The following is a 14,457-nucleotide window of genomic DNA, read 5'->3' as shown; positions in this document are numbered from 1 at the left end:
CTTTTCACTTCTTCCTAATAGAGAAAACAAAGAAATGGTTTCTTCTTTAGAGATTTTCTTCTTCTTGGAATGAAAAGCAAAATTGACTTTACTCAGGCAGTGTGGCGATGAGTAAGAAAGGAAGGCAATTTGAAAACATGCCTCTTGGTCTAGCCCCAGATACTGTCTTTGTGTGAGGCTGTGTGGTGTATAATAAAGTTTCACAAAACATCTGAGAGAAACAGAACAAATAAACTGGCTAAAGGGCTACTATATCTGGAGACGTTGAACCCTAAAAGAGAAGTTGGTAGTGGAGATGAAGGAAGTTCAAAACTGATAAAAGAAAATTGTAGACACCAAAATTTGGTGTCAATTATGTTTAAAAAGCTTGCTTCAAAGTTGATTTTAAACAACAACAACAACAAACCTATGATATAAACTATAACTACACATTGGAGATATAACTATGAACAAGGCAAACTCCTCACTATCATAGAGCTAAAGTTCTAGTGGTGAGAGAAGATAAACAAATGAACAAGTACATATATTATATGCCAGGTACTGATAAGATCTATGAGAAAATTAATTAGGTAAGGGGGAGGACTGGTCATAGAAGACCAGACATTTGAACAGAGAGCCCTAAGGAAGTGAGGGAACAAGCCCGGCAAATATTTGAAGACATTCCAGGGAAAAGAAGCAAAGTGCAAAGGGCCTGAGGTGATTGTGTCCTGGGGTGTGAAGAACAACTTAGAGATCAGTTTGTCTGGAATTGAGTGAAAAAGGGGGAGAGTGGAAGGGGATTGAGGTCTTCCAGTTTGGAGGGTGGATCCTATAGGTATTTAAAGTCACTTTAAGTATTTTGGCTTTCATCAGAGTGCCGTGGAGACATAAGATGATCAAAAACAGGGCAACATGATCTGATGAGGGTGACTTGCACCAAGGTGGCAGTGGCAGGGTAGGAAGAAGTAGGCATAGACTGGAATACTTTGAAGGAACAGTCAAGAGGATTTGTTAATAGATTGGAAATGGTGAGTGAGAGACAAAGAGAAGTCGAGGATAACTTGAAGGCTATTTGTTTATGTATTTAAGCACCAGGAGGAAAGGAAAGTATCAATAGGGAATCTACTAACTAAAGCTAAACCATAATCTTCAAGGTTGACAGCAAGTTATTGATATATATATATATCAATATCCCTTCTTAGATATGGATAAGTTCTCCTCAGGTAACGTGTATAAAAAAATACCCATGTGCTCACTTCAGCAGCACATATACTAGATTGGAACAATACAGAGAAGATTAGCATGGCACCTATGCAAGGATGACATGAAAATTTGTGAAGTGTTCCATTTTCAAAAAAATACCCAAACTATGAAGTGTAGCTATAAGATATTCAGATAGCAGTAGACATAACTTTGCATTGTCTCAACAAAGGAATGGTTCATTGGATGGTCACTAAAAAAACAACCAAATGAAAAAAGTATACTTTCTCTCCTCCCACTTTCCACTTTGGGAAATATATCTTGCCAATTAAAGAGGAAGGAAGAAGTCTTATTTCAGAGTTAATGTGTGTGTGTGCGTGCGCATGCTCACAGTTGTGTGTTTATGTGTCTCTGTGTTCTCTCAAAGATGGGTGGCCTTGTTATTTAATGGAAATCATAATGTCATAGAAGTATCAGTAAAATTTCTGGCCCAAGGATATCGAAGAGTAGGGCTTCCTGAATACCATTCAGGGTAGAGATACTAGAATCATTATCTATGTTAAGGAAAAGCTATAGCACATTCCTGAATTATTTGGGGACATATTTCTTCTGAAAGATAATGAGCCATGAAGCTCTGTAACTATAATCATAAGTCATAAAAATTATTTGTGGCCAAGGATAAATTTATTTTGGCACAGGGGATAATTAATGCAATGGAATTATTAGCCTTGAAAATAAACAAATCTATAATAATTAGTTTGAAAGGGGATGCCAAAATATAGAATCTAGGAAAGTGGGTGGGTTGAGTGGAGAGGAAAAACCCAAATGTGAGAAGGAAATGAGAGGACACGAAAGGCCAACTCACTCTACTTTGCTATTTTTGCCCAAGATCAGCCTTAGCCCAGCGCATCCCCAACCCCCCCTACCTCCCCTCCCCCATGTGCCGGGGAGCCCTGTAGCTCCCTGACTCCCCCTCTCCCAGCAGGTGGGGAAGGTGGGTAGGAGGAAATATCCACGAGTATATTTTGCACACATTCCATCATGTAGAAAGCCACTGAGTTATGGACATCTTTTTACAGCAAATATATCATGATGAAACCTATCAGTCTTGTTAATTAGTTAATTAACTGCCCAGGGGAGGGTTGGAGAACAACCATTTGGGGTCAGTTCTGTATCAGGTATTTTACCTATGCCGTCTCAACTGCCACTTTACTTATATTTGTTTTAAAATGTTTGTAATTGGACAGATGGTGCATGAATACATGCACATTGTAAAAAGAAATTACACATAATCCCAATTTCACAGGTGAGACTAATGAGATTCAGGCAGGCTGAGTGACTTTGTAGGTGGTAGAGATTGGATTTGAAACTAAGTTTTTAAGAGACTCCAGAGTAATTTAGATAAGCTATGGATATTTTAATCTGCAGGACAGAAGGGTGTGGAATGAGAACTACTCTGGTAGAATGTAGACACTGTTCGCAGGACAAAGGGCAATGGGGGCTTGGAAACACCTTTGACACTTGATATATATGCTACCTGTCAGGTCATTTAGGCTGCATGAGTCTTGGTTTCTTAAATTCCAGTAACAACCCTTGCTTGTTTTGTGCAGCCAATGAGATCATACTGTTGCACTGGATGGCTCTGGTTTCTGGCCTTCAGGGTTCCTGACTTATGTCACATAAAATAATTTCAGGCCAAGTCATAAGGTAGGCAAGGAAGTAGAGCGTTTATTAGGCAACAAGAAAACGAGAAAAGTGCCCGGTCCGAGGCATGGATGCAGGCACATTGCAGGGTGAGTTGCATGCCTGTGGCCCCAGGTCAGGGCTTCTTAAAGTCTCTCCTCGTCCCCTTTCATAATGTTGGGGAAGGGCCCCAGCTGTTCGCTGTTCTGACTGGTTGTCCCACCTGTCATTTCTCAGGGGATGAATGGTGAGGACTTTTGAGGGTATCTGCGGTTTTCACTCTTGTTTCAAATGGGATGCTCATGGCTGGGATCTCCCGAGATCTTTCAGGTGGTTTCTGGGCAGGGTCTCATGGCCATGTTGTCTGCCTTCCCCCTTTCACTATACTAACCTGCTCAAACAAAGGACATTTTAATGCATAAAGTAGTATATGTTAATAGTGCTAATAATAGTAACATATAGTGCTTTAAAGTTAATAAGGGTAGAAAACAAAGTGGAAGCTTTGGACAGCTATGCGCATTGTATAATCAAGGAGAAATGCCGCTGAAGATGGAGTGGAGTGAAGGAAATTGGGGGTTGCAAAAGATAAGCTCCCATCCTGAACATTTAGTCTTCAGTTTATGCACCAAATTTTCCTTGAGTGCTTCTCAAGTCAAGTACTAAGGCACTGGGGCTCACCAAGATGAATAGAAGTGATTTCAGTCCTGGGATTAGGGAGATAGTCCTCTGAGCAGCAAGGGCTTTTGTGCCGCTGGACCCAGAGAAGCCAGTGCTGTTAAATCTGAATCACTGGTCATGCCACAAAAGTGACTAGGTGCATGGGGAGTTGTTGCATGATAGCTAAGGAGTCTTCTGTGTGGGGCGATAGCAAGTTCTAGTAATGGCAGGTGGTGATGGTAGTACAACATTGCAAAAGTAATTAACCCACTGGCTTGGCACATTTTGTGTTATTTATATATGTTACACAATTTTTTTAAAAAAGTGAGTACGTGCAAATCATTCTCATCAGGAAATAATTCACACCAGAAAAATCCAGTAAGCTTGTACAATGACACAGGAGATCCCTTTCAGAACACAACCAAACAATGCACAGCATGTAAACAGAGCTTTCAAAGGAGTACAATGGGGAGGTAATTATTTATTTTTATAGGACCTATTTTGCTTTGCTTAAAAGATTTCGTCAAAGAGTTTCTTTGAATATGAAGCTGTCTCAATGCTCTATAATGTATGTCCATTGAGACTGAACCACCTGATTGAGAGCTAGCTGGAAAGAGCCCACATTGTGGTGTTAGTACACACTGCTAAAAAATCAGCCAGCCAAGAAAGTGAAGAATTTAAGCTGATGAGGCAACTGTAATACAATTTGCAAAAATTCCTTAAATTTCAGGAATTCATATTCTTAGTTGAAAATGAGTTATTCTTGGTCAGGTACCTATAGACGTGAAGATACGTTTACGGCAAGCTGGAAGAATTGTGAAAAAAAAGTTAACGAACCTAATTATAGTTTCCTGTACTTTCAAGTATACAACTACCTCAATAGATTCTTCATGTATTTAATAACCTCTCATATCTTGCAACAGATACTTTGGGCCCTGGGAATTGGCATGCGCCCCAGGGATGGAGTCCCCACTCCCGCCTATTCCTGGCTCTGTTTTTGAAGTTCACGCTTTCATTTTTGAAGTTCTATATCAGACCTTAAAACATGGCTACTGGGGTGGGAGAATCAACATGGTCAAGCTGAAAGAGATTAAGCATGAAAATTTAGGAATGCTTGGGTCTTACCACAGCTTACCATTAAGCAGGTATTTTGGCAATTTGTTCAATCTTCGTTTCCCCAGAAATAAAATGAGCGCGGAGTTTCACAATTTCAATGTTTCCACACAATTCCAAAATTCTAACCTGTCAATTCACTGCTTTCAGATGCTGTTTTAGGACTCTTCTAGGGGAGCTGATGTGGCTCAGTGGTTATGTTCTGGCTTCCCACAAACCAGGTCCGGGGTTCAATCCCTGGCCCCATCATCTCAAAAAATGAATAAATAAACAAAAATTATAAAAAAAAAAGCAACTCTCCTGAGTTTAAAACCTTCTCCTTCCAAACAGATTCCTGAGAAACAGAAATTGAAATGGACAGATATTAACAACAGCAGTGTTATAAGGTTTCCCTTTCTTTCTTCCTTTGCTAATTTGGCTGATCTCTTCACATCACTCTGGTTTCTCTGAGGCTCTTTGTTTATTGTTCTTGCAGTGGTGCTGCACTTATCATGAACCCCGTCTTATTTCACTGGAAAAGATATGCACCAAGCACCTCTATGCCTTCCACAAGCTCTCTGATCCGACTCCAGCAAATCGTCCCGCATTTTCCACACTGACAGCAGGGCCACCCGGCCTCCAGGCCTCTGTGCGTGCTGGGCTGTTCCCTGTCCTGGACAGTCTCTGCAACCCTGTCCACCCCTGAAGACCCCCTCCAATATGGCTTCCTCAGCAAAGCCTGCCCCAGAGGACTTCCACTTGCGCATTCCTTGCATTGCACTGTAATTGTTTGTTTACACATCTGTTTCCTCCACTGGACTCAGAGCTCCCAGAAGTCGGAAATCTCGTCTTGTTCAACTTTGCCGTTTCCTGTTGGCTGCAGGGAAGTCCAGAGCCAGAGCGGTGGCCCACCCTGAGCAAGTATGTGGCCTTTCGGGAGTTTCCGGCCTCCACATGTGCCCCTCCCTCTCCTTTGCCAGAACTAATCTCTCTTATCTGCTTCTAATTCCTCTTATCTGGCAGCATCATTTATACCTTTGTAAGTTATGGCAGAAATTTTTAACAATTTAGGGAGTTGAATGTGGAAAATATTCTTCTTAGGACTTACCACAGTCCTGGTACCTGGAAGATACTAAAACACGAAATAAATATATGCCTAATAAATGCTCTAATAATAGTAGTAATAATAGCAACATTTGGATGTTTTCATGGACCAGACATTGTCCTAATGCAGTGTATATGTATTAACTCATTTAATTTTCCCAACCTAAGAGCAGAAACTATTATTATCCCCGTTTCATAAATAAGGAAACTGAGGCTCAGCAATTTTAAGTGGCCAGCACGGCTACACAATTTGTAAGTGGCAGAGTCAGTATTCAACCAGATGTGGTATGACAGGAAGAAGCTAATTTATGTACCAGCTGAATCATCTGGGGTTTTCATAGCTGATAGTTATACATGTTCATTTAATGGGAATCATGGGTCAGGTACAATTTGGGTTTCACATGCAAGTGGATGTGGGGTGGTTTCATTCTTACATTTACAGATCTGTGTTCTATGGGAGTTTATTTGGGAAAATGTCACCCAAGAGCTGCTCTGCTCTTTTTCTTAGCTGGGAAATACTGATACCAGGAAACATGCACTGAACAGCACAGGGTCTGTCTCCTGTCACACACATGTCAAAGGCAGCATGTGAAACCCTTTGGTGATACAAAAAGTGTGTGATCAGCAGTGAATTCTCTAACCCTCATTTCGAACACAGGGCTGCACCACATGAAAGATGCTTCTTGAATTCTTTCTTAACTGACATACTGAACCCCTTTAAGCACCCTGAATTCCAGATCTTTGGGTGAAGTGGGCCTCACTCTGGAGGAGAGACAAGAGGAAGAAAGTTTCCTTCCCCTTTCTTGACATCAGGGTCAGCTTCCTCAAGCAGTTCTTGCTTTTTGCAGCCTTATAACCTCTTTTTCCACTTCTAAATCGCCACTCCCATTTCCAGCTATTATAACTAGCCCTGGGCCTCCTCTGCAAAAGGAGGCTGATATAGTATCTACCTCACAAAGGAGAAACAGGTAGGCATAGGTTGTGGTGTGAACTGTGCAGGGAGGGGGGTGGGGACCCTAAGGAAGATGTTGGTGCGGAAGCTTGGAGAATAAAATGGGTAAATCAAGTGGTGGGTGGGTGGAGTGGGTTATTCCATATAAGACCCCTGACTCCAAAGAGAGCAAGGGCCTGCTGATTCCAATGCCATTGCTCTTCTTTAAGCAGCAAATGGAGATTGTGACTCCTGTGCTCCAGGGGCAGGTGGAGCCCATCAAGGGACTGCGGGGGTGGGCTGGGACAGCAAAGCCAACCAAGATCCCATGCTCAGCTGATGCCTGGATTGTCACCCCTACCTGCACTGAGGCCAGGAATGGGCCACTGGCACAAAGGGCTCATTAATTATATTATACAAGCTTCAATCAGTCACTGGATGTTTTTCTGTGGTGACCAGAGTCTAATCTGTGCATTTGTGTATCTAATATTTTATTCCTCAGAAGAGGAATAGTTGGCCCCATCACCCTGATAGAAGAGCAGAGCAGTCTTGAGTCACCCTTAGGTGGGGCAATGATAGCTAATTTGTCTCTGTTCTCAAGAGACTATCCCCACAGTAAAATCAACAGTCAGATACTAGGAGGGACCGTGGGAGCCTTATCTATTGGCTTCTCAACAATCTCAGACAGATAAGGAGATTAAAGCTGAGATAGGGATTTGAGCCATTGAATAAAGGGGTTTAAAGTCTGTTTCCATTTCCAGCTCTGTCCTTTGCCATTAGCTGACCAACTGACCATGGACAAATCTCTTAACATTTAAAACCTTAAAGTGGTTACTTTTTGAGTTCAACAAAACAAACAAACAAACAAAGAGAAAACCAACATCAGGAAGAAAAACTTTTTATTCTTCCATTCCTGCTTTGTAAACAGAGAAGGACATTGCTGTTTCTTTAGCAAGAGGAATTTTCTACATGCCCAGCACATGCATTTGCAGACAAGCCTGGCCACACATCATTCATTTCAGTAGCATCTACACAGGAGTGGAGGATTGTAACTCCAAAGGAAAGACAGATGGTCTTGTCCGTAGGCACAGACATTGTGTCTTAGTTTGCCAGAAGCTGTGACAAATATCACCAATGGGTTGGCTGAAGCAACAGGAATTTATTGCCTCATGGTTTTGGGCTAGAAGTCCAATACGAAGCTCAACTGACATGCTTTCTCTCAGAGTCTATAGCATTCTGGTGCTTACGTGCTGCTATTCTCAGGGTTCCTTGGCTGATAACTCTGTTTCTGTCACACGCCTTCTTCTTCAGGCTTCTATGACTCTCACTCAGTCTCCCGTGTGTCTTTCTAGTTTTCCTCTCCTTCTAAGGACTTTGGCCATAAGGGTTAAGACTCGTTCTACTTCAATTTGCCCTTATCCAAAAAGGATCTTGGAAGATATTGTTCACAAATGAGTCCACCCCTGAACTAATAATCACAACTTCCAAGGTCTTAGTTACAAATGGATTCACAACCCCAGGATTTAAGATTAAGACCTGAACATACCTTTGGTGAGGAACATGATTCAATTCCAAACACAGACTTTTTACTGTGACAAGTTTGAGAAAGCTAGAAAAGCCGACTAAAATTACCTTAGATAAATCCAACCCTCAAAGATCCATTCCCTTGGGTTAGGAGCTAACCTTTTCAAACAAGCCATTGTTGGGCCTGATAACTCAAAGTAGGTCTATCAATCCTTCACACCTTAGTGTGACTTTGCTGAATGCAAATAATAAGTCCCTGAGGAAAAAGAAGGCTTGAGTGGGGACCTGACACAAAGATTCTGGCCTCTGAGAGCTTCAGAAGTAAGGCCTTACCTACTCTGAGAAGGGAAGGCAAGATTAAGGTAAAAGGGAAATTGGAGAAGAATAATGGCAAAATGGAGTTGTTTGACAATTTCCTAAAGTGAAAGGTAAGGTTATTTAACTAGATAGGAAGAAACACACTATAATGATATGATTATTGTCAACTTTTATTTTCTTCTTTCTCCTACACTTTTTTTTTAGGGGGTAAGGGAATTGAAACTTAGACTGCCTACATGCGAAGCAGGTGCTCAACTACTAAGCTGCATGTGCTCCACTCTTCCTCCTTTTTTAAAAGCTATTGAAACACTTAAGTCAGATTTTCTGAGGAAAATCCCTGAATCCCAAGTAAGTGAAAACTTTGCTTTGGCTGACAACACGTATAGAGAAAGTGAGCCATGAGCTCTATCTACTGAGTTCAAAGACATTTGTCGGAGAGCCTTTCATGCCAAAAAAGTTTGGAAAATTTTTCTAATTTTGAACAGAGACTTTTAAAAACACATCCCCTACCCACCCCAGGAAAGCTCCATGACTTGCCTCTTGCTAATAAATATTAATCCGAAAAGAAGGTAAATATATTGAAATCTAAAAGGTCAATTGAAAAGACTGGTGAAACGGACCCTTCTGTAAATGAGCAGCGATTATTACTTGTTCTTAGGAGATTCTGTCAGCAGCCAGGTTTCCTTAGAACTTCTGGGGTGGTGCTTACAGATTCCAGACTCCCTCAGCACCATCTTCCTGGAAATGCTGCTCTAGGGTCGTTACCACAAAGAGATAAGTGTCCAAAACGTAAGAGTTTCCCACAGTCACCATATTAGCTCTCTTACCCAGCCAAGGAAATGGAGGTTTAAAAACACTCAGTAGCTTGCTTGCCCTATGTCCCACAGCTGGTTCAGTGGCAGAGCCAAGATATTCCAACGCTGTCCTCAGCCCTCCTGGGGGAGTCAAGAAGACCCTGAGCTAGAAGGATGCAGGGGAAGTGCGTGTCGGCTGTGGAAATGTCACGACATCAAGAGCTGGATGGACAAAGCTGCACGTGCCAGGTCAGCCCTGAATTTCTTGTTATTTCACATGCCCTAAAAAATCAACCAGAAAGTGTATTGGGAGAAATGTAAACTTCTTAAGAAGCAGATGAACTTTTGTGCCAGATATAATGATGTGCGATCAAAAACAGATGAGGTTGAAAGGATACACACTATGAAAACCTTTTTTTTTTTCAAAGAAGTTTATTTTGTAAATTCTGTCCCTTTAAATTATGGTGGCTGCTACTAGGAGGTCTTCCCCTCAAGGTCTCCTAGTAGCTTTGAGGACAGAGCCCCCGCCCTAGCCCCAGAGCAAACACGAAGGTCTTTCCAAGGCTATTGTAATTCCTCTGTTTACTCAGAACACTTGAAGCAGGTTTACAGGGCTGCTCTAAGTGCTGTGCACCTCTCTGTGAGACATGTCAATTACCACTTTGGAAATCGTATCAACTTCTTGCCAAAATGGCAGGCCGCTTTCCATGTGGACACAAAATGAACACAAAATTCAAGAAAGACAAAATTCAAGAAAGTTTGTAAAAGCAAACTTTGAAGGAGTTTAACAAGCCTGCAAGCATTACAACCTTACTTTCCTTTATCTTTCCTATCAGTAAGGTATGCTGAGAAACATGTTATTCCTTTCCGCACCTCTACAGATTTTCCTTTAAAGAAAAAAAATGTATATATATATTACCTATTTCTTTAGAAAGTACTGAAGCATAAATACTACTACTCTAGACTGTGCTTTACTTGTTAAAATATTTTAACAACTATTTCTGCTTCTAAAACTTAAGAAAAGTGATGACTTTTTTGTTAGGTTATTTAATTATGGATTCACAAGCCAGGAATGGGGAAAGAAATAATCGATTTAGGATTGGTAGTGTTATTTCAAAATGTTTAGGATATCAGAATATCATAGCAGTGTTTCTCAAAGTGTGGATGTCAGACCACCTGCTTCAAAATCTCTCTTTAAAAACCACAAACAACAACAACAAAAACCCAGATTCTTTTCTCTACCAAGGTCAACTGAACTCAACTCAGCTCTTCGGGATAAGAGTGCAGTTATCTGCATTTTGTATCAACTCCCCATGATTTGGTATATATTGATCTTCTATCCTCTTCTGGTGGTAAATGACATGCCTGAACTTTCACAGCTCTGGACAGCACTGATTTTCCCAAGTGACTGTCCTTTCAGGCACTGTAGGAGTTTCTAACCTTTTGTGTGCACACATTTCCTTTGGGAATCTGATGAAGCCTTCTCAGAATAATATTTATAAATGCCTAAATAAAATATATAAGATTACCAAATACTAATGATATTGAAATGCATATTTAAGACATAGTGTTTGTTTTTTAACGAATGCATTAAATAGTAACATCTAGTGATAGGTCTAATAGCTACCAAAATTTCCAATGATGAGCCTGTTATGATACATGTGGTATGTTGAGGATAAATGAAATTTTGATATATCTGCAACAATTGCTACATCCAGGATTGTTATTGACAAAGCCAATAATTCCATGTAGGTTTGTTGCCTACATTCAAAATTGAAGTTGTTAAATGTTAGAGGTTAGTGAAAACAAAGATGTAGAGTTTTCCAAGTTAATGGTCCTCCCTAAATTCTGACTCTAAGTTTATGTACCGCCTGAATTCAAACTTCTGGTTAACACTCCCATTCTAGAAACAGGTAGATAGTACAGTCATGTGGAAACTACTATTGCTCTCCAGCTCAAATACATCACTCCTAAGAAATGTCTTCCCAGGAGCAGATGTGGCTCAAACAGTTGCGTGCCCGTCTCTCACATGGGAGATCTTGAGTTCGGTTCCCAGTGTCTCCTAAAGAAAAACAAAAACAAAAACAGACATCGAGCAGACAAAGAGCACAAACAACAAGCAAACAGACAAGGAGCTATCTTAGAGGGGGAGGCAATAAGATGTGTCTGCTTAATAAACCAGTGTGGCAGTTTGCAATTATTTATGAATTCCAAAAAAAGATTACATTTATAAAGTGGTCTGTTCCTCTGGGCATGATATACTCTTTGATTGTATTAAATTCAGCTGAGATGTCTTTGATTAAATCATGTTAAGATTAGGGCTTTGATTTGACCACATCAGTAGGATTAACTCAGATTAAGTACCTGCCCCCTTGGTGGGTTGATATAAACAGGCACTCACTCAAGAAGACACAGAAATGACAGGGAAAGAGAGAGCTCCATAGACATAGCAGAAGGGAACTTTGATCCTGCAGCCCCTGGAAGAGAGATGAGTCATTCACCTGATAGTTTGCAGTGCTGAGAAAGACCAGAAAGAAACAAGCCCTGTGCCAGCCTGGAGGTGAGAGAGAGGAAGGCTGAACCCTCACAGAGATCACCCGCCATCTTGCTTCTTGCTTCAACACATAGCTACAGACTTTGGTGAGAAAATAACCTGTTTTCTTTAGGGACTTGTAAGACTCTTTAGGGACTTATAGCTGTAAACTTTTACCCCAAATAAATCCTCTTTATAAAAACCACAGATTTCTGGTACTTTGCATTAGCACCTCTTTGGCTAACTAATGCAACCAGAAAAAAAGAATCCACTAAACATAATACCTGGCAGGGCAGTAGACAGGCAGGCGTTATTTATGCTTGTCATTTGTCCTGCAATTGTGTTGGACAAATGACATCTTACACACCTCTTAACTGCCTACCTTAGAGACTGCCTGTGTGATGTTAACAGACACCTCTCTGGGCAGCCTTTGCTTTTAAACCATTCATTCTCAACACCCCTGGAACAAGCCAATTCTACTATGGCTTCCCATACTGAGTTGGAAAAAGGGTGAAACATGTTGCTTATGTTCTGCTTATAGAAGACTAGCCCTGGGCCCTAGGAATGGGGGATCTGAAATAGGCATATGTATGTAACCATAAGTGCATTTCTTTTTAAACCCTCCTCATAGCTCCACGGCTGCAGGCCCCCACAGCGCTTCAGTGTGATGGCCTCACCCCTGTGAGGGTAAAGAAAGTACTGGGAACCCAGAAAATCTGCCTTTGGGGGAGACAGCTGTGTCTGCCTTCGCCCAGTGGGGATCCTAGAAAAAGATGCGTGTCCTTCAGTGTGATCCCCCGCCATTCTCTTAGAAGTGGCCCACTCTTCTTGGCTTCCTGATGGTGAGTTGTTGGCCTGAGGTGAAGAAGAAGCAGTGAAATGGCAGGAAAGAGGGTCCCAGTCCTGGAGCTGCCTCTGATTAGCTGTGTGATCAGAGCAGCTCCTCTTCTATGTTTTAGCCTCTGGCTTCTCACCCAGAAACCAGAGGAATATATTAGGTGGCCTTTGTATTTATATATTTAGTGATCTGTCAGATCCCCTTTGCATTAGATGGACTTATGTATTAGCTCACTGTTCAGAGCTCCAGTAGGTATAACAATGGAGTCTGAGCTTTTCCTCTAGGGAAGCAGTCAAAGTACTGACTGGTTCAACAGGCTCTGAAAAGTGTCAGAGGAGCCTTGTTTAGAAACACACATTCCTCACCCTACAAAGAGGCTGGAAATGTGACTTTCTCCCTTGGGTAGCAACAGACAGAGCCTCTTGGAGTGCAGCAGCCAGCCGGGCCCAAGGCAAGCTGAGAGACTCTTCCCTGCTACAAATCTGCTTCCAACTGGGTCCAGGTTCTCTTGCAGAGGCAGAGGCTGAAGCTAACAGGTACTCTCCCTATCCATGGGGAGGGTCAGGGTCCTTTCAGCCTCACCTTAAATACACAGAACACTGCAACTCTTAGTTGCTGGGGGGGCACCGTTCAGGAATTTTCTAGGCACTAACTTTCAGCTGCTTAAGCTGGATATTAGCAGTTAAATTGCTGGGTGTTCTCATAGTGTGCTATTTACTCTACGGGGCTTTATCTGTGTCTATAAACTATCCACTTGATTTTCCTGCCAACTTCATTGTGGGATAATTGCAATAAAAATAAAGTGTGCCAAAGTCTAAATCTCATCTATTAAATGAGAGGAGAGAGAAGAGCTGAATTTCTGAGCTAACTCAGATATAGAATGAGCCTAAAACAATTTTTAAGATCAAAATCAAAACGAGAAAAAATCAAAACCAATAAATTTTGTACAACTGATAGCCTGTAACTGCATAAAATCTTATGGTGAAAGTTTCATTAATGTTTCCTTATTTATTTACCATCTTAGCTTATATTTACATCACAATCTATGGAATGGGGACACTGGAATTTATCTAAAACTACTATCATGTGGTAAAAACAGTTTTCCATCTACTTGGTCTGTGAATTCTCAGCTTCTAAACTTTTATATGCAAATCGTATAAAATTCTGTGTCACGCATATTTTTCTTTTTCCCAGAAATAAGATCACGCCACACTTCTCCACAACGTACTTCTTAAACTCAGTTCTTTTTATAAACCAAGTTCAGTACTTTTGTTCTGATTCAGGGTCTGCACAGTCTGGAATCCTTTTCAAGCTTCTATTTATTTGTTCTTACTCTCATGTCTACTTTGGGGAATATTTTTTTCTTTTTTATGCACATATATTTTTTTCACGAAGTTTTATTTTTATATTACTCATAGAAAAGGGAACTGTAATTTATATGCCTACCGGTCTCCTTGTATGTTTCTAATGCATATCTGCTCTACAATTGTCTTCATCTCTGCTTTCCTTGTTACCCAGTTTGGTTTTTGTCTGACCTAGGTTATAACTTCCTCAGGGCAGAGATATTGTTATTCGTTGTTGTGTATTGTGTTCTAGACACTGCCAGACTCATGGTATGCAAAATTATGTAATCAGATTATGACTCCAAATGACAGTATATCCTGCAGATAACATTCCACAGCTAGGTTAGGGCTTGGTAAGCAGCGCAGATAGCCAGAGATCAGGAAAATGATTAAGCAAAGGGAAAGTTGAAGGTGAGTTTATTAAAAGAATAAGAGCACCCAACCCTCCTGCAATGTGGCTC

The 14,457-nt window shown here is 41.1% G+C and overlaps 1 long non-coding RNA gene and 1 other non-coding gene across 3 annotated transcripts; both read left to right on the top strand.

Moving 5' to 3' along the window:
- Positions 1–1,227: 1,227 nt before the first annotated feature.
- Positions 1,228–1,333, top strand: LOC111760268 (U6 spliceosomal RNA). Its single transcript, XR_002794014.1, has one exon. It is a non-coding gene; the product is annotated as a U6 spliceosomal RNA (small nuclear RNA).
- Positions 1,334–2,912: 1,579 nt separating this feature from the next.
- On the top strand, positions 2,913–13,695 carry LOC111760256 (uncharacterized). Of its 2 annotated transcripts, XR_002794001.2 has the most exons (5): positions 2,913–2,972; positions 5,436–5,532; positions 8,693–8,836; positions 9,376–9,531; positions 12,447–13,695. It is a non-coding gene; the product is annotated as an uncharacterized lncRNA (long non-coding RNA). The 2 variants fall into 2 exon arrangements; XR_009188020.1 differs by lacking the exons at positions 2,913–2,972; positions 5,436–5,532 and adding an exon at positions 6,573–6,683.
- The last annotated feature ends 762 nt before the right edge of the window (positions 13,696–14,457 follow it).

The sequence above is a fragment of the Dasypus novemcinctus genome, chromosome 11, assembly GCF_030445035.2.
Source record: "Dasypus novemcinctus isolate mDasNov1 chromosome 11, mDasNov1.1.hap2, whole genome shotgun sequence".
NCBI classification, from domain to species: domain Eukaryota; kingdom Metazoa; phylum Chordata; class Mammalia; order Cingulata; family Dasypodidae; genus Dasypus; species Dasypus novemcinctus.
Note: the sequence above shows the minus strand (reverse complement) of the source record. Positions and strands in the feature narration are given on the sequence as shown.